At 35.2% G+C, this 19,402-nt stretch overlaps 1 pseudogene; it reads left to right on the forward strand.

The window, feature by feature from the left end:
• Positions 1 to 5,656: 5,656 nt before the first annotated feature.
• LOC124971539 (mitochondrial RNA pseudouridine synthase RPUSD4-like) lies at positions 5,657 to 7,861 on the forward strand (annotated as a pseudogene).
• The last annotated feature ends 11,541 nt before the right edge of the window (positions 7,862 to 19,402 follow it).

Raw genomic sequence — 19,402 nt, forward strand, 5'->3', positions numbered from 1 at the left:
TGTTGAATCTAAGATGTATCCCTAGCCAGGGCTTATTATTGATATAATTACTCACTAAATGACTTCCATATAAAATAGAAATATGAAACCATCTCAGAAGATTCACAGACATAAGACCTTTGATGATATATAGAAACAGAACAATGACACATGTGCAAAAGTTTGTAATGCCCCAATAATTGTACAATCAGATATTGATGGAGATGAAGTTTCAGACAAATAATTCAAAAAGCTGTTGGATTAAATGATCAATGAACTAAAAGCATAACTAAGGAATAAACAAAAAGAAAAAAAAACAGAGGAAGTGAAAGAACTTTTCTATGAAAAAGTAGAAATTCAGAAGAAAAACAAGTATACAAACATAAATCCTAGAAATAAAAAAAAAAAAAATTGAGTGAGAAGTGAAATCCTAGAAATCAAATGAAAATTCTGTTGCAAGACTCACCAGTACATTAGACCACATAAAAGACAGACTTTCAGGATTTGAAGATGAAATATATGAATGTGAAAACACAGCCAGCAATAAGCAAAAGAATATAAGGATCCATGTTTAAAATATACAAGAAAACTGGGACATTAAGAGACAAAGAACATTAAGGACCAAAGAAGGACTTGAGATACAAGATAATGGCATGGACAATCTTTTCAATGAAATAATAATGATAACGGTGGTAGTATGTATGCCTCAAAAGTCAGTACACATAATTACATAATACAAACTATTTGACATTAAGACTCAGAGATATCCCTATACAATAATACTGGGATATTTTAGTGCACTTCTCTCTTTATTAGATATGTCATCTAGACAAAATTCAGCAAACTCTTAAGACCTAAAAAAAATTATAAATCAAAATAAACTAACAAGTATCTATAGACTATTCCACCCAACAATATTTGAATTTAACTTATTCTCAGCTACCCATGGAACATTCTTCAAAACAGATCATAAGTTAAGACACAAACCAATGCTTACCTAATACTGAAGCATCAATATAACAGACTTACAATATAATCCCTTGCACTTTATCAGAACACAATGGAATAAAATAAAATTGGGTATCAACAGAAAGAAAAACAAAAGAAATTGCATTAACACACAGATTGAACAAAATACACTTTGCAAAGATGAATGGATTATAAAGGAAATAAGACAATAAATTTATGAAATCCTAGACACAAATGAGAATAGAGATGCCACATACCAGAATCTCCAAGATACTATGAAAGTGATCTAACAGATAAGTTCATAGCTATGAGTGACTTCATAAATGAATCATAAAGATTACAGATAACCTAACAATGCATTACTAAGTATTATGAAAAAAAGACAAATCAATTCCAAAATCAGCAGAAGGAATGAAATAGGTAAGAAAAGATGCAAGATTCATTTAATACAAAATAAAAATAACAAAATGAATTAATGGTTCTTTGAAAAGATTAAGATTGACAAATCTGTTGATAAATGTACCAAAAAAAAAAAAAAAAGACAGGACAAAAGTTAATAAATTGAAGGAAAAAAATGAGATATTACCATAGACATTTTTAAAATTCAGATGGTCATTATGGAATCCTTTGAATATCTATATGCTCTCCCATGTTCTTTGATAGGGAAAAAAAATTGCAAAAATGGTCATCTAACTAAAAGTAAAATACACATTAATTGCAACTCCCATGAAAATAATAGACATATTTCATAGAATTGAAGAAAAACAATCTTAAAATTTATATGCAAGAATAAAAGGGCAAGAATATTCTAAGCAATTCTGGTCATTAAAAGCAATTCTAGAGCTACCACATCCCCTGACTTCAAATTATACTACAGAACCATGGTAACAAATACAGAAAGGCACTGGATAAAAACAGACATGTAGAACAATGGATCCAAAGACAAACCTTTATATATATAGTCATCTGATGCTTGATAAAGGAGCCAAAAACATACATTGGAGAAAAAAATCTTTTTAAGAAATGGCATTGGGAAAACCAGATGTCCACATGTAGAAGAGTTCAACTTGATCCCTATCTCTTACCCTAAACAAAACTGAACTCAAAGTGGATCAAAAGTCTAGGAGTTTGATTAGAAACACTGCAACTGATAGAATAAAAAAGGGTCAACACTCCAAAATATAGGCACAAGAATCAATTTACTTAATAAACTTCCTAAAGCTCAGAAAATAATACCGAGAATCAATAAATAGAATAGCATCAAACTTAAAATGTTCTTCATAGTAAAGGAAACATTTAAGAGTGTGAAGAGAAAACATACATAATGGGAATAAAGCTATCCAAACTACTCTTCTGATAGTGGATTAATATCCAGAATATATAAATAACAGAAAACTTGACAGTGAACATAAATAACCCAATCAAAAAATGGTCGATTGAACTAAACAGAAATTTCTCAGAAGATATACAAATGGCCAAGATATACATGAAAAAGTGCTCAACATCTTTAGCATTCATTGAATGCAAATTGAAAAACTACATTAAGGTTGCATCTTATTCCAGTTAGAATGGCATAAAAGATAATAAATGCTGGTGAAGGTGCAGAGAAACAGGAATATTTATACATTGTTGTTGGGATGGTAAATTAGTACAACCACTATGGAGGTCAATATCGAGGTTCCTCAAAAGACTAGGAGTAGGAACATCATAAGATCCAGCTATTCCAGTCCTTTGTATCCCTGGGATAAGTCCTTGGTGTCCTTTCTTATCCTAAGGAATTGAAGTTAGCATACTATAGTGATTCCTGCACACCCATGTTTATAGCAGCACAATTATCAAACCAAGTTATAACATTAACTCATGATGATATTAGAGTGGCCATTTTGTAACACCAACCTGGATGTTCACCAACTGATAAATAGATAAAGAAAATGTGAGATATATATATACACACACACACAATGAACATTTACTCAGCCATAAAAAAGAATGAAATTACAGTGACTAATAAAGTTTGGGAATATCTTGCTGAGTTGAATAAGCCATACTCAGATAGTTAAGGATAATATATTTTACCTCAAATGCAGAAATAGAAAGAAAAAAATAGATAAAGGAAAGGGACCTCATGAAAATGGAAATGAGACCCAAAGAGAAGAGAAAGAAGATTGAAGAATGGTGGATGTGAGGGAAAGGGAATGTAAGGAGGAATGAAAAGGACCTTTTAATGCTATGTGCCTGTGCAAATATATCACAATGAATCCCCATTATTATGTATAACTAGAATGCACTAAGAAAACTATTATCATAGAAATATCTTATGAAACTATTGGATAGTAAAGTTCAAAAGACTGAAATTGTACCACTACCTCACATTATATTATTAACATCTAAATGTAAAGAATAGAACTGTAAAATTTAAAACATAGAAGTAGAAATTTGTGAGTTTAGATTAAGTAGTGGTTTCTTAGATGTCATAGTAAAAACTAAACTGAATAAATAAATAATCTGATTATATCAAAATTTAAAAAAATTTTTCCACAGAATCCATATGAAAATGAAAGGACAACTGAAACAATGAGATAAAAATTTTGCATATTATATACCTGGTAAGAGAGTAATATCTAGAGCATATATAGAACATTTACAGTGTATTAAACGGACAAAGGATAAGCAACCTATTTTAAAAATGTCCAAATAATTTTAAAAAACACTTCTAAGAATAAGATATGCAAATGACCAAAATGGTCATGAAGATGACTGAATGTGTTTATTCTGGGCCTGGAAGTGATATGGCCACAAAGAGACTTTCCTGTTGAGTCATCAATTTAATAAACATGATTTGGGGCACATAAAAAAAAAATGGTCATGAAAAGATTCTAAATAACCACTCCTAGTATGTGTTTTGTGCTGTATAACATGGTAGGAAAATGCAGGGCATCTGAGTGCATATGGAAGAGACAAAACAAGGTTAATAGCCTCATTTTTTAACAATCTATTGAGGTAATTGATCCAGTACCCTTAGAATTAACTAGGTACCATGATAAAGGCATTAATCCTTCTTGAATACCCTATTATCTCATAAATGCCCCATTTACTATGCCTCAAAATGGCACTCAAATATCATCATTGTTGGGGGCTATGCCATGCGAACTCGCCGAAGATGGCGCCTGGCAGCCAGTCAGAAGCTGTTTTGATCATATTGAAGGTACGCATGCACAGGTGTTCTCAAGTGCTCCTGCTTGGGCCTGCTCCTGATTGGGCAGCTGACTCCTCACCTGATCTCAACTGGCGTGGCTCCGCCCTCCACCTCTTGGAGGGAATATAAGCGGACAGTAGGTAGTAGAGAAAGGAGCAGCAGCAGGCAAAGAAAAGTGACAAGGAGTAAGGAGCGACAGTAAGAGGAGCAGCTAGCAGAAAGAAACAGAGAAGCCATTAGCAGAAAGGAAAAAAAAGAAGCGGCAAGCAGATAGAAACAGCGAGTAGGGGCAGCGGTGGAAGGCAGATCGCAGAGCGGAGAACAGAGAACTGAGAACACATCTTTAGGTTGCAGATCACAGATTGCAGTACACAGGACACATCCCTAAAGCACTTTAGGTAGATGGACCCTTAGTTCACAGGATGCAGGATGCACCTTTAAGAAGCAGCAGCAAAACTAAGAAGATAAGATTTCTGAAAGTGTAGTCTCTCTCTCTCTCTCTTAAGCAAAGTCTCTCTTTCTCTCTTATGCAAAGCCCCTCTCTCTCTCTCCTCTTAAAGCAAGCAAACCTAAGTTCCTCTATCCTCTATACCCGCACAAAGTGTTGCTGCAGGCGGTGACAAATTGCCATGGGTGGCGACACATCATGAGTTTAAGAAAGAGAAAAAAAAGATATTCAAGTCATTAAAGGGAGAGAACATCACAACTAGATAAAAAGGTGAAATTTATTCACTTCAATTCATTGTTCTAATTTTGAGTAAGTCTACCTACAAAAATATGTTGTTTTTCACACTCTCATACCTGTGTTCAAAATGAAGTTTTCATGCAAAGGAGGCATTCAGTTATATAATTGCATCCATGAAACTGGATATTTGTGAAATACCAAAATAATTTATATAGCTGACAGATCAACAAGGCTATTTTCCTTTGTAATAACAAAGTACACTCTAAATCAATTTCTATCATAATAAAGCTAACAGTATTGAAGCCAGAATTAAGGACAGGAAGTTAGTGTAGAAATAGGAAATCGGGTCAATTCGAGGAAATGAAGCCATGAAGCCATCTGCCTCTGGAAGTTGGAGACTGCCCCTGGGAGAATGGAATGTCAAGGAGCTCCAGAGCCCATTGATTACCAAATTTACCTGCCTTTATCAAGGACTGCAAGCAAGGAGATGCTAATTAATGCCCCCTGGGCCCTTATCTGCCTGAGTCACCCTGGCCCTCCCCCTGCCCATGGCTTCTCACTTAATGCAAAACCAGGCCTAGTCACATAGGCAGGAAGGAGAGATAAGGGGGGAGAGAACTGGAAAACAAAAGAGACTTTAATCTATAAAAGATGTAGGGTGCACTCACTTTTTGGGACTTTAGAACATCAGCCATGGCCCCCTTCTTCCTGCCGGGAGAAGTCTGTATTATTACCTTTAAATAAAACCTGCTTAATATGTTTGCCTTGGCGTGCTTCTCTAGTGTTCAATCTTCAACATTAGAAGGAGCAGAACTCGTCACCGGTAAATGGCGGTATCAGTATCATTTCCCTTGTATTTATCTCTGTCTCCTAATTTAGAAATGCAGGTAGCTAAGATCAATGCTTTTTTTGTTGTTTGTTGCTTTTTTTTTGGGGGGGGTGTACTGGGGATGGAAACGAGGGGCACTTAATTACTGAGCCTCATCCCCAACCCTTTTTCATATTTTATTTAGAGGCAGGATCTCACTGAATTTTTTAGGGCTTTGCTAAGTTGCTGAGGCTGCTTGGCAATCCTCCTGCCTTAGCTTCTTGAGTGGCTGGGATTACAGACATGCCCTACCATGTCCAGCTCAATGGTCTTTATTAACAACTTAAATCATGATGCAAATCCAGAAAGGAGTACGGTACCAACTTGAAGTCTACATGATTTTTAAAAGTCTATGATACATTAGGTACATGCAACTTCCAAGATGTAGAAACAATTTAAATGGCAACATATGAATGGCTATAAAAAGATCATGTTACAGAAATATAATGGAGTATTATTTGTTCTAAGAAAAAGAAAAAAAAAAAAACAAGGGAATTCTGCAATGCGTAACAGCATGGAAAATCCTTAGAGACATTATGTGAAGTGAAATATAAGCCAGTTACAGAAGGAAAAATTATACATTATTTCATTTATATGATGCATCTAAAATAGTGAAATTCATTGAATAAAACAGTAGAAGAGTGATTATCAGAAAGGGGAAGAAAAAGGAAAAATAAAGCTACTAATCAAAAATTTTTATCTATTCAGAATACATAAGCTCTAGAGATCTGTTGCCCAACCTTATAATTTGCAATAATGTTTTATACACTTAATTTTTTAAGAGTATATCTCATTTTAAGGGTTCTTAGTACAATAAAAGAAATTTAATGAAAATAGAAAGAAATTTTATAAACAAAAAAAGACATAGCCTTATTCACAACTTAAATTCCATTAAGTAGTTTTTCAGAATCATCACTTTCAAGAGTCATAAGTCTTAAAATAAAATGCAGAAAATATCTTTGGTATTATAAGGTAAGATAGCCAAACAAAATATTGGATGTCTAGTTAATTTTAAGTTCCAATAAACAATAAACTTTTTGTCTGGTATAAGTATCTCTTGGGACATATTTATACTAAAAAAATCTAAAATTCAGAATAGTTTTTGAAATTTATAAGTATATCTAATATTTTGATTTTCCAAATTCGGCAACCTTGTGTATTGAGTTTAAATTTTTAAATGTATCTGTATGTCTTTTTAGGTCTTGTGAGATCTTCAATCTGCCATCTGAAATGTCACTGTTTTTTGACCATAAAAATTTTCACATTATCTTCATTTTAATGTATCAGAAGTTTTTCCAGGACAAATGACATAACTTATTTGAAAAAACAAAACGCTTTTGTCATATGCAAGGGTAAAATTTATTTAACTCATTTTATAAATGTAAACTCAAAATCCATGTTTCAAGCAAAATATTTTTTGAAATTTAAGTAAAAATACTATTCTACCACCACCACAAATGAATGAGATTGTTTTATATCAGAAAATCAGTTTGAGGTATTCAACTATGAACATAATGTAGCAATATTTTTCTACCCAAGGAAACCACAGGCATAAAGTGTTGACTTGGGAGAAGGAAGTGGCAAATCAAGTCCAAGAGTTGTTTAGAAACCATCAACTGGCAAAGAAGTACTGGGCCATCCCTGTGTGTGTGCATGTCCCTGTGCCCTCAGCAGGAGTTGTGGATATGCCCATTATCCAGAAGGAGGTGCAAGACCAGCAGCAACATCACAAGATGACTCTGCCCACTGAGCTACCTCGTGGATGGAGGGAAGATGGTGAAAGTGCACACCAACCAGAATGCCCATGTTGCTGTAACTCAGTACCAGGTGCTAAGCAGCACTCACTCCTCTGCCCTCATGGAGCTTCAGTCTGTTACTGTAGTGAACTTTGAGTTCATCTGTGTTTTGGATTTGATTGCCCAGTCCTTGGTGAACACAAGTACTCAGACTGGAACATGTTGCCCTCCAGAGGCTTTATGTTGGCATTCTTAAGAATTTGAGGCTGAATCAGTTGAAGGTCCCACACATCCCCCTTCATCTGCAAGACCACCAGCTGATCTTGCCTGTTGTGGAGTCCAGGAAGAAGGAACTCCACTTGATCCGCAGGCTTCCTAGCTTCTTTGTACATTCTCTGCACTGTCTGAGTTTAGAGATGCCAAATTAGGATGACAATGGGGGTGAGTGAAGCTGGGCTTCTGAGAGCACAGTGAAGACTTTAGGGCAATTTGCCCCCTGAACTCTCCATTGTTTTATGAACTCTTTTAACTTCTCACTTGGAACATACTCCAGAAGATCCAGGTAGAATAAATTGAAGAAACTCATCTGAGTCAGAGCTTCTAATGGAGAATAAAATTTATTCACTGACAGTTTGGTCATGCTGTGAAAAAGCCTGCTGTAAATTTCTCCACCACAGGGTCTCTTTGCCAAGATAAAAGAGAGAGCAGGACCATGGAGATTAGTGCAGTAATGGGAAAAGGAGAACTGAAGGACACAATCTGTGGTCAGGAAGTGTTTTCATCCCACAGAAGCTCTTGAGCTATCAGGAAGATTCTTGTCATTGTAAAGAACATAATGACTAAACACATATTATGGAAACAAGGAATTCTTTTCACCTATCCCATGGGTGTCTCACTGCAATAGTGATTATGGAGTACAAGAAGGAAGTAAGTGTTCAGGGTCTGGTTGGAGTGGAGCATTGGAGGAGAAAGCAAGTGTAAATGGCAGGCAGATAAATGAGAGAAGCTGGCAGGGTGTAAATCAGTGGTGGGGTCAACAAACCAAGCAGCTCACACTGTTTTAACAATTGTTAACTCCAGGTGGTTGTTGCCCTGTGGGAGCATAGTTTCTGATTTGCTTTTTCAGATAATCAGGAAATCTAGATATTTACGTGAAATTTCCTAATCCATTGACAGATAAATAAAAAAATTTAAAAAGGCACTTAAGCATGTTTGCAGAATGAATTTTGTCTGCAGGTTTCTAGTTAGCAATCTGTGCTTAATGAATAGTATAGAAGTTTGGGGAGAGACATCATCTTAAAAGTTTTGGATTAGCAGTTGGCATTTCAGTTGCCTATACTCTATGTCCTTTCTAGACCAGGCAATAACTTTGGTTAATCCATAAATATGTGATTATAAGGGAGCTGCCATTTAAAAAATCTTTGTTTTGGAAGCAAGCTTCCTCTTCTTAGTTCTCAGGAAAGAAGTGGCCATATGCAACACTAATAGGATACAAATTTTCTTGACCTCCCTGCTCATTTGATATCATTCACTTCTCTTCTTGCTTCTTACACACAGTTCAATCTTATACATAGATATGTTGCACACTACTTTGGACTGAGCTGATACTTGGAGTGACAACATCATTGAAGGGAGAAGCCACAGAAGAGATTTTATGTTACATCTGTATCTAAGTTGCCCCTTCTATTCATGGTTTCTCATTCTACAGTTCCGTTTAACCTGTGCTCAATCACAGTCTGAAAATATTAGATGGAAATTTTTAGAAATATTTCCTATGTTTTAAATTGCACACTATTCTGAGTAGCAGAATAAAACTCTTGCACTCTCCCTCTCCATCCCACTTGGGATGTGAATCATCACATTTCCCAGTGTATTCGTGTTGTATAAACTACCTGTCTAGTCACTTAATAACTCTCTAAGTTATCAGATACTTGTCTCAGTATCACAGTACTGGTGTTCAAGTAGCATTTTACTTGCAATAAAACATTCACATAAGTTTACAAATATATATATTTTCCTACCCAAAATCATTATTTGAATTGTCTATTTTAGTAACATGCCCCTGAATGTCAATCATTTCTAAGCATTTTCCTACTCACAAATGTATTTGCAAGAAACTCCAATGAAGATCATTTCAGACTTCATTTCAGACCATACTCTTGACCTGTATATAGTTATCCACTTTGCCTTCCTTTTAAATATTTAACTTCTAGATTATATTCTGTAGCTCTCTCATCTAAGAACTTATCACTCCTCAAACGCCTATCTTGACACATGGGTTACTTTATTCACACAAAGTTTTACTCTCTGGTACTTATATAGGTTAAATAATCTTAACAGAGAAACAGTTAAAACATTAAAACTTCATAGAGACTAAGAGTAGGAAGTGTCTGTGGGTTTTATTATGCTAAATAGGAGATATCTTGGTAGCCACATTTTTATTTACTGGGCAATCTCTTTTCAGTTTTGTTCTTTGTAGGTATCATTTTATTTTATCCACAGAAATGATATGTTTAAGATCACTTCACTAGATTCAGAAGGAAGAAGATGGCAGACTAGAAGGAGACTGCATTCCTTGTCACTCAGTGACTCAGGAATCAAGAAGAGAAAATAGGGGTTTTCTATAAGGCAGTCAATCGCTTAGGCTGATCCCCTGTTCACCCCACCCCACATTGGTCCACCGCAGTTGCTCACCATTTGCCAGCAGACTGCCTGCCATTTGCCCACAGATCACCCTCCATTTGCCCACAGATAGCTTGCTAATCGCCCACTGTTTGCCAATTTGCCTGTCTTTTGCCTGCCCATTGCCCACAGCCCACGTTTCACCCACCCATCATTGCCTATCGCCCACCATTTGCCTGCAGACTGCCTGCCATTTACCCATTGATCGCCAGTTGCCCATTGCCTGCTACTGCCTGGAGGTCCATTGTCAGGATATCTGCAGGTTTTGTTACGTGCAGTCACTGCCATCTTGGGACACTGGCCAAGGCCTGGGAGTCCAGGGCAAAGGGGCCTGCAGGTTTGCTGCCACCACCATGTCAGTCTTAGTCTGGGGATGCTGACCAGGGTCTGGAGATCTATTGTCAGGGCACCCAAAGGTCTGGTTGCACCTGAGGTCTTCCTCCTGGGTATGCCAAGTGTCTACCATCTGGCTGACTCTTTACAAGCTCCTCTGTGTTAGCCTATCTCTGGTGGTCTCTCTGCAAGTTGGAATGGCTTTGAGATCTTGGGACTGCAGTAAGGCAGAGTCTGGGGAATCAGAAGCCCAGGTCCATCAGATTGCGGCTGGGTCTGCATGGACCAATCTGGGTATGGAAAGCTTGTAGAAAGGCAAAGAATGGGGGCATCTTCCTAGGAGGAGCACAGATTGGAGAAACTGGAGAGAACTGAACTCTCACAGCTCAGTAAGTCTTGAAGTGTGCAAGGAAGAAAGGGGCTGGCTATAATGGGTGGGAAGACTGGAAGAAAGTGTGAGAGTATCTTGCTATCTGCTCACCCTGCCAACTGGTCTGGCACCCACCAGACTGGAGCTAACATTAAATTTCAGATAACCCCACCTAACCAACAGAGAAGGGAAGCTAAGAAAATTTTCAAAAGCCAACAGAAGCGATTGACAATTTTCCATAGAGACTTCCCATTTCTTTTACCCCTCTCACTCCCATCTCTACCATCTTTGAATCCAAATATTTTTCATGCATCAATTTATTGAAGAATGGGATGTCTGAATAGTGTATTATAGTTTTGTTGTGTATTCTTATATTTTTATCTTTTTTTAAAAAATCTATATATATTCTTTCTCTCACCTGTATCCCTGAATTCTCTTTCTCACCTCTCTCATACGTATAGCAAATCTCTATTAATTCCTCATTCACTCTTTTTTAAATTTTTTTTTAGTTAAAGATGTACACAACACCTTTATTTTATTTATCTATTTCTATGTGTTGCTAAGGATCAAACCCAGTGCCTTATATGTGCCAGGTAAGCACTCTACCATTAAGCCACAGCCACAGGCTCCCTCCTTCACTCTTACTATAAATTTTTACCTCTATCTTCTCTCCTTCACCCTCATCCCACACTACTTTTTCAATCATTTCAAATTATAAACACTTTTAGCAAACTTGCTATTTCTGTTGTAGACAATAATTAAGCACATCATTTCTGTTTATTGTGACAAAATTGTAGACATCTTAATAGGAGCCATTTGGTTTAAGGTTGTATATTGTTTGCATTGGGTGTTGTTAATATTGATCTCCCCCTTAAAGTTGATGTACTGGAAGACTTCAGGGATGCCATAAGATTATAGGCAGGAACTCTACTGCCTCAGAGTCATACCACTAGATGGGAAGACACACAAACAACATAAAAAAACAAGGGAATAAAGTGCCTCAAACAAACCAAGATGTGCCAACATTATAATCCATAGACAACATAGTAGAATAAATGTCAGAGAAGGTACATTGTTAGATAGATCTTTGAAATAAAGGTTGGTATCAGAGAGAAAATACAGGAAGTGAAAGATCATTTCTAAAAAGTGGCAGAGATTATAAGAAGGAATCAAGCAGAAATCCTCGAAATAAAGGAAATACTAAACCAAATTAAAAATTCAATGGAACATATCAACAACAGACTAGACCAGTTGGAATACAGAACCTCAGACAATGAAGACAAAATACATACTCTTGAAAATTAAGTTGATCGCACAGAGAAGATGGTAAGAAACCATGAACAGAACTTCCAAGAAATATGGGATAACATGAAAAGACCAAATTTAAGATTTGTCAGGAAAGATGAAGGTGTGGAGATACAAACCAAAAGAATGCACAATCTTTTCAATGACATAATACCAGAAAATTTCCCAAATCTAAAGATGAAATGGAAAATCAACTCTTACTATAGAGAGTCTTACAGGACCCTAAATGCACAAAATGACAGCAGACCAACACCAAGGCACATTATAATGAGAATGACTAACATAAAGAATAAAGATAGAATTTTAAAGGGTGTGAGAGAAAAAAAATCAAATTGCATATATGGGGAAACCAATTGGGATCTCATCTGATTTTTCAACCCAGGCATGGGTTGCCAAACAAGAATTTTATATCCAGCAAAATTAAGCTTCAAATTTGAAGATGAAATAAAAACCTTCTATGATAAACAAAAGTTAAAAAGGATTCACAACTAGAAAGCAATCAAAGAAGAAACTAAAGTTAAAAACCATAAATAAACCAAAATGACCAGGAATACAAATCATATCTCAATAATAACCCTCAATGTTAAAGTCTTAACCCTATCAATAAAAAGACATAGACTGGCAGATTTGATTTAAAAAAAAGAATGAACAATATACCATCTTCAAGAGACTCATCTCCTAGAAAAAGACATCCACAGAATCAAGAATACAAGCAATAGTAAGTGTTGACAAGGATGTAGGAAAAAGGTACACTCAAACATTTCTGTTGGGACTGAAATTGGTGCAATGACTCTGGAAAGTAGTATGGAGTTTCCTCAGAAAACTTGGAATGGAACCATCATTTGACCCAGCTATCCCACTCCTCGGTTTATACCCAAAGGACTTAAACTCAGCATACTACAGTGATGCAGCCCCATCAATGTTCATAGCAGCTCAATAGCTAAACTAGGGAACCAACCTAGAAGCCCTTCAACAGATGAATGGATAAATAAAATGTGGCATATATACATATTGAATATTATTCAACCTTAAAGAAGAATGAAATTATGGCATTTGCAGGTAAATGGATGGAACCAGAATACATCATGTTAAGTGAAATAAGCCAATCCCAAAAAATGAAAGGCCAAATGTTTTCTCTGATAAGCAGATGGATATTCATAAAGGGGGTGGGGATGGGTAGGGAAGAATGAAGGAACTTTGGATTGGGCAGAGGAGATTGAGGGGAGGGGAGGGGGTTTTAGGGTGGGAAGGATAGTGGAATGAGACAGACATTATTGCCCTATATACATGTGTGATTACATGACCGGTGTGTCTCTGTACCATGTACAGTCAAAGGAATGAAAATGTGTTCTTTTGGGGTATAATGTGTCAAAATGCATTCTACTCTCATGTATAACTAATTAGAACAAATTTTAAAAAATAAATTTTTAAAAATCCCTCCACTACTGCAGCATGGACAGGAGGCAGAAAATATAAATTAAGAAAAGACAGAGGGCTGCATATCTTAAAAGAAAAATAACAAATGTGAAGATAAGCATTTTTACAAAGAATTTAGAATGATTCAGAAATTAAATAAGCAATTAGTAATGATTATGAGTATGAAGTCAACTTTGAATAAGTTTATAAAGAATATAACATTTTTTTAAATACTAATTCAGGATTTAGGTTATGGCAGGGATCATGCAAAATAAAATTGACCAAGCTAAATAACATCAGAAGAGTAATCCATAATACAATAGAAAGGAGCATACCCTTAACCACTCCAAGTAGTTTCTTCAGTCTTCAGAGATGCAAAATCAGTATTGTCAGAAACTGTTGAGACTAATGACATGTTAACTAATTCAGGCTGGCTCCTTACTCCCTGACGAGTGAGCAAGATCAAGGCCTCAAAGATGGTTTCAAAGCTAATGACGATAAATAGGACCACCGTCAGGGATTAGTTAACAACATTTCGGTGAACATGATCAGCTCGTACTTGCCATATAGTCCTATGGGACTCTCACCTGTGTGAATCCTCCATGCCTTGCTGACCTTTAGGCTGATTGGTTCCCGCCTAGCCCCCACCCTACATAAAAGCTGTGTGACTTCCTCAATAAACGAGTTCCTGCTGTGACTGGTCTCCCTGAGGTGTCTGATTGTCCTCTGCCCAGAGGGCTGGGTGCAGGCAGTCAGTCGGCCCTACCTATCCAGGTCTGACCTTGCTGGGGAGTGTCCCCTTTCCTTGTTGCTGGTTGAGAAGAGCAAGGGGGCTTAAGACCCCAACAAGAAACATATCATTTAACACTAAAAGTCCATTGTATAAATTATCCTTAAGAAAAATATTTACAAGATCTTTTGATGTTTTATTACACAGTGTGAAATAATTCATTTTTCCTTTAATTCTTTTACAGTCTGGAGATACCTTTACTGAGACGTCCTTGCCTAAAAGATGCAAGTAAGATTCTGGAACTGATTGACTGGAATGGATTTCTTTTTAAAAGACAAAGACAATACAGAGCTTTTAAAGTGTCTTACTATAGCATTACATTTATCCATCCCATCCTATTCCATAATATTGAATCAGCTTTCTTGCTACTTTTACTTTTGCATAAAATTACTCAGCATAAGATACATCATCAGAATACCTTTGTGAAACTTAGCAGCAAGTACAATTTTTTTGTTTATTTTTAATTTTTATTTGTTCTAATTAGTTATATATGACAGCAGAATGCATTTCCATTCATTGTACACAAATGGAGCACAACTTTTCACTTCTCTGGTTGTACATGATGTAGTATCATACCATTTGTACAATCATACATGTACCTACAGTAATTAGAAACTGTGGTATGTGGTATATATATATACCACATATATATATAATGGAATATTACTCAAGCTTAAAGGAGAATAAAATTATGGTTTTTGCAGGTAAATGGATGGAGTTGGAGTATACCATGCTAAATGAAATAAGCCAATCTCAATAAACCAAAGGCCAAATATTTTCTCTGATATGTGGATGCTGATCCATAATGGGTAGGGGAAAAGGGAAGAATAGAGGAACTTTGGATTGGTCAGATGGGGGTGAGGGGAGGCGAAGGGGCATGGGGGTGGGAAAGATGATGAAATGAGATTGACAGGATGTACAATTTTATGACCATCTTGGATATTTTAATACAGGATTTCTAAAATGGCATGTAGCAATCTGCATTTTAACAGGCATAGCTGATAATTCTGAGGTAACTAGATGCTTAATATATAAAAAGCCTAGAATACTTGGAGCTAAGAGAAGTAGTCCCTTTTCCTTTCAGAAGCATTTGTTTATAATTATTTTACTGTTTACCAGTGCAGTTAGAATGGTATTTGCTTTCTATTGCCATCTTTAGGCAACATTGCTAATCAATACCTGTTAAGTTTTGATTACTCAGATAACATCAATACAAATGTTCTGTGATAAAATTCTATCATTCCTTAAAACTGAATAACCTGTGAGAATGTGTGTCCCTCAATTTTTGAAATATTTCCAGGTACATGATCATATTTTTGTTTTTAATAAATTTTAATTTTCAGTATCCTTATCTAGTTCCAAAACAAATAGAAAATTAGCCCATCTTGAATCTGACCAATTAGTTTTGGAAATTAATTTTGCAGAGTTGACATTGGAGTTTTAAATTTGTACACATAGAGGGAAACATTCATGTTTTTATTGTTTAAAATTAATATTTCACCAATAGCATATGAATTATAAATTAATTGTTAAGATCATATGAGTATGAGTCTATAATTATACATTTATGTATACCTGAACTCCAACTGCTTTGCTACTGTAATAAAAATGAACTTACAGAAAACGCTATGCTTTATTTATTATTTACCTGTCAGTGCTTTAAGTTTCTTACATCAGAAGTTCAATTTTGTAGCTGTATTGATTCTGAATCAATATCATACATTATAAATTAAGTACCTATAGCTTATTAAAAATCCTACAAAATTATGCATATTATTAGACATTGTGGTCTTTCATGATGGGTTCAAAGAACCACAAATGATAAGTGATATTTGCCTATCATTTGCCCAGATATTCTAGACCTACTTGTATATCTGAATTTGATTTAGGGTATTGATATGTTAGGGCTCTTACTATGATGATACATGAGAAAGCAAAGTATTAGTTACTGGAAGATTAAGATGTTAACATATGGATTTAACTAATTTATTTTAAAATAATTTTTTCTGTTCTTCTGAGTAACGTCAGTTCACATACAGTATATTTCTTAATAATATCTGCTAATAAAAGTTACAGGACTATGAATAATGAATATAAGAATGCACACTCAAAATACTTCATCCAGAATTTACAAATGATTGTTCTAATTCATAACATTCTAGTAGTAGCTAGTGAGTGAATAATTTTGACTAATGTTGACTATTTCTGAAATACTACATAATGCACAAAGCCTATACAAATAAATTAGACACATGACTGTTGGTTTGTGTACTTTTTTGTGTGTGTATTTTTCATCAGACAGATTTTTTATGTGAAAAGCTGAGGGAATAATGTTTTATTGATTTTTTAAAATAGAATAATATGCAACATTGAAACCTTATGTCAGGGGTTGATATCAGCAAGAAGGTAAAAAAGAAAGCCCCAGTACTCATATCCTTGCAGAAATACTAATTTAATAATAATATATGTAAGAAAATATCTTTAAAAGAAGTTTAGAATTCAGTTGGTAAGTTCCAAAACCTCAGAAAAGCACAAATTTGGAAAGAGCATATTGAAACAGACTAAGAAGAGTAATTTCATTTTATATTCATCAATCCTTCCCTCAAGCAGGTTCAGCTCCAAGCAGAGAGGAATCACCTTGGTTCATGACTCCTACAACTGGAGGAAAGGAATTAGTGGAGCATATTTGAAACATCCCTGCATTTTAGGGCACTTTTCAAGAGACCTCTGTTTAACTAATCCAGAACACTGAAGGAAATATTAGCTAAGAACAAAGAGGTAGTGATATGATCTGAAAATGTGTACCCCATTTTTTCTATTAGAAACTTAATTCCCAACATGATAATTTTGGCGGTTGGTGCCTTTGGGGAGGTACTTAAGGCATGAGGGCATTCCTATATTAATTATTGCCATTATGAAAGGGCTTTAGGAAGGGAGGTTTTCAGCTTCTTGCCCTTCTGTCTCCTTTACCATATGAGGACACATCATGTTTCCTCTTAGAAAGGTATAGTAACAATACATATTATTAAAAACAGCACACTTTAACCATAAAACCTACTGACACCTTGATCTTGGAATTCCAGCCTCCAGAAATTTGAGAAAATAAGTTTTTATTCTTTATAAATTATCCATTCTTGGGTATTTTTGTTAGAGCAGCACAGAGGAGATAAAGATAGATGATATGGATAATATGGCTGTGAGAGAATAGAAAAAGGAAAAAACACTGCAACTTTTCCCCCAGGAAAGAAGAAGAGGATGTAAGCCTGCAGCCATATTTCATTTTTTTTCTGCAGTATCCTAGGGAAAAGGGGAAGGTCGCTCACTATGGCCAGTACAGCTTTGCAAGATTGGAAGAAAGCACAAAATCAGACTTCTTTCACATGACAGGGGGAAAAGTAGAGCATGCACATTCACAGAAAAGTTATAAAGACTCTTAGAAAGTATTGTAAGGCTGAGGAAAAAGTCTTTCCCTCTCAAAATAAATCCCTAAAGACTGAGAGGACCTGGAAGATGATCATTAATTTCTCACTGATAATTTTGAAGTACAGAAGAGAATGTAATGACATATTAAAAGGGATAAAAGAAAATTTTCAACCAAAAATACTATACCATACAAATCCTTATTTCATAAAGGAATAACAGAAAAAAATCTTTTTCCCAAACAAACAAAAGTTGAAGTTCATCATGATTGCTTCATAAGAAATGCCAAAAGGAGTTTTTTTTTTTTTTTAAAGGAGTTTCTTTTTTGAAATAAAATGATGCTAAAAGCAATAAGGGAACATTTGATAATATAAAACTCATTATTAAAGTTAAATATATAGACACATATATAATACTTTAATATTTCAAATGTGATACATAAATCAATTTTAATTTAATATAAGAATTGAAGGATAAGTGTATTGAGAATTACTATGACAACAAAAATTTATTAGTGGACACAATACACAAAATATGAATCTTGACATCAATATCATAAAATGTGTGCTGAGGAGTGAAATAAAAATGTAATGATTTGTAAGCTATTGTAGTTTATTGTATCAGCTTAAAACTGACTGTGATAACCATAAAATTCTCTATGTAAACCTTATGAAAAATGCAAAGAAAATGCCCATCAAAGATACACAAAAGTAAAAGAAATCAAAGTAAAAAAGAATCAGAGAGCTGAGCACAGTGTGCACACCTGAAATCCCAGCAACTAATCCCAGTGACTCAGGAAATCTGAGGGCAGGAGAATTGCAAGTTCAAGGATGGCCTCAGCAACTTAGTGAGGCCCTAAGCAACTTAGTGAGACCCTGTCTCAAAATTTTAAAATATTTTTAAAAGGGATGGTAAGCACCCCTGGGTTCAATCACTGGTACCAAAATAAAAATAAAAATAAATCAGTGAAAGACAAAGAAGACAGGAAGAGAAGAGTAGAAGAAGAAAAGCAATATAAACTGGACAGAAAACAATTCATGAATTGAAAATAACAAGATTTTTTTCATATGCATACTTTAAATGAAGTGGATTAAGCTCAATCAAAAGATACAAAGTGGTTAAATTACTTTAAAAAAAAAAGATGTGCTATATAAAAGAGACCTACTTTTTACTTACACCCTTATACAGATATCCTTAGGTGTCTTTATACAGACACCCTTAGGATGAACACAGTGGGAGAGAAAAAGATATATATTCCATGTAAATGGTAAAGAAAAGAAACCAGGGTGGTGATACCTGTATCAGGCAAAATATGCTATAAGTCAAACACTGGCACAAGGGACAAAGAAAGGAAGAGTATAAAGGTTAACAGGGTGAACTCATCAGGAGGATTTGAAGATTATAAGCATATGTACCTAAATTATTATAATGTTGGTGGCACATATCTGTAATCCCAGTGCCTTGTGAGGATGAGACAGAAGGATTGCAAGTCTCAGCTGTGTAGTAAGGACCCAAGGAACTTAGTGAGACTGTCTCAATATAAAAATTAAAAAGGGCTGGTTATGTAGCACAGTGGTTAAGTGTCCCAGAGTTCAATTTCTGGTAATAAATAAATAAACAAAATCAGAACGTACATTGTTTCTGCTGAGTACA

The sequence above is a fragment of the Sciurus carolinensis genome, chromosome X, assembly GCF_902686445.1.
Source record: "Sciurus carolinensis chromosome X, mSciCar1.2, whole genome shotgun sequence".
Lineage (NCBI taxonomy): Eukaryota > Metazoa > Chordata > Mammalia > Rodentia > Sciuridae > Sciurus > Sciurus carolinensis.